The sequence below is a fragment of the Olea europaea genome, chromosome 2 (genome assembly GCF_002742605.1).
Source record: "Olea europaea var. sylvestris chromosome 2, O_europaea_v1, whole genome shotgun sequence".
In the NCBI taxonomy this organism is placed as follows: domain Eukaryota; kingdom Viridiplantae; phylum Streptophyta; class Magnoliopsida; order Lamiales; family Oleaceae; genus Olea; species Olea europaea.
The window spans coordinates 15,091,880-15,093,922 of NC_036238.1; the positions used below are offsets into that span (position 1 = coordinate 15,091,880).

The 2,043-nt window shown below is 33.3% G+C and overlaps 1 long non-coding RNA gene across 1 annotated transcript; it reads left to right on the forward strand.

Moving 5' to 3' along the window:
• Positions 1–353: 353 nt before the first annotated feature.
• Positions 354–1,999, forward strand: LOC111375930. Its single transcript, XR_002699385.1, has 3 exons — positions 354–770; positions 1,600–1,739; positions 1,854–1,999. It is a non-coding gene; the product is annotated as an uncharacterized LOC111375930 (long non-coding RNA).
• The last annotated feature ends 44 nt before the right edge of the window (positions 2,000–2,043 follow it).

Genomic DNA, 2,043 nt, shown 5'->3' on the forward strand with positions numbered 1-2,043 from the left:
GTTATCGATTGTGAAGTACATGTGAATGGAATTAGATTACGAATCAAGAATTGAAATAAATAGCAATAGGCGAAATCGAAATCCAATACAATCCTCCATAATTTGACAAAACCCCAAATTTTTATTGCTTTCTTATATTAATTTAGTTTAAATCAAATCAAAATATTCATTTTGTTTTCATAATTCAAATTTCATGCGAAACTAGTAAACTTAAATTGAATTTATTTCCTGTGGGACGATAACTCTTAACTCATTTATTATTACTTGTCAACAATCTCGTACACTTGCGCGTATCACACGAACAATATTTAATAAATAATTGAGATTTAATGCCTTGTGCATTGTTGTGCTACTTTAAACTTTCTTGGTAGCTCTTTATTCTGATTTGTTTGCAATTCCTTTTGCCTTATTTGTGCTTGTATCCACCAGTTTTGCTGCGCCTGACATTATTTCTACAAGTGGTGTTTAAGTTGGCCAAGTTTGCTTCTTCACACTCACTTTTTTACTACAATACTGAGTGTTAATGTTAACCTTTTGTTGACACCTGGTCATCTTATATTCTTTTGTATCTAAATTTCTGAAGTAGTTTCTCTATTTCCAGAAATTTGTCGCCACTCAAGATCCAATACTGCGGCAGCTTTATGACGATGGCCTAAATGTTATCCTTGCTATTCTGAATATAAAGAAATTGTCAGAAATTATAAGTTCTTCACTTGTTATTGAAGCACTCCAACATGTGCTTCAGAGGTTTAGTGAGATCTTATTGTCAAGTGAGTATGCTGTTGATCTCTTGCATTCTAACTTTGGGTCTATACTTTGCTCCAAACTGAATTTTTAAGAGCTTTTGTTAGTATTCAAATGCCCTAGAGTTTAAACAGGTAATAATTTCCAGTAATTGCTATTGACAATCAACTTTAGATGATTTCAATCTAGTTAAGCTATAAAAACTATCAACTTATGCAATTAAAATTCCATGGAATTCAGCAATCATATATTCTAATTTATCAGTAGAATATGTGAGTTTTATGTTTCCTGCAATCTTGCTTACTCTGCATGTTGGATACGGTGCCACATCTTATATTGGATTACATTGGCTGCAAAGGAAGTCTGCTATAGCTGAATGTCATACATTACTTCATACCAGCTTAAAGAAGTCATAAATGTTGCGAAGTCCCAACATTTTTAATGACCCAGCATATAAACTGGGCTCATGCAATTTTTGGCTTGGAACATTAAATATTTACCGCATGCAAAAGGATCAAGTAAATTTGAGTTGGAACTACTATAATGGAAAGATTGCCTATCAAGGGACTCCTGACATGTATCATGGCTCTGTAAAAATACTTGAATATTAGTCATAAGATAATCCAATCACGAGAAAAGTACAAGGAATGTTATTGTAGAGAAAGACTGCAACAGACTGGTTCTAATTCACCAATACATGAACTCTGGATGCCGTCATTAAGAATTTACCAATCCTTTGCCATTTAAATGCGTGACATGGGGGAATGAAAACCATTTAAATGCATTACTTATTCCTTCAAATCCTATCATCATCACACATGTATTGAAGCTATCATCATCTGCTGCTCCTTGCAGGTTCTTTAAATTACACTTCTCTACCTTGTGATACTGCTCTATTGTGCCTGCAACAACTGATTATGAGTTTTAAAGATCTTGAAGAATATGCATCGAACATAGCAATGTCAATTTTCCCATTAATTCTAATTCTACCCAAGGTTCCATTATTTTGAACTACTTTATGTTATTTTCTCTTCAACTGGAAGTTGGGGATATTCTTATTCATCATACTTGCTTGACTTTCTGTTTTATATGTTCTTTTGCATAATCAGACGTGGAGATTGAATCTGAAGGCACTGGAATTAGCTAAGGAGTTAAAATGGTCTCTTTATGGGAATCTTGTCAATCTTTCTGGTCGAGAGAAGGTAAGTTGATTTTCCATAGGCAAGCTTATATGTAATATCCCTTGCATTTGTATCCATAGCTTTGGAAATGTTGATTTCAAATTTTAATAATGAAATG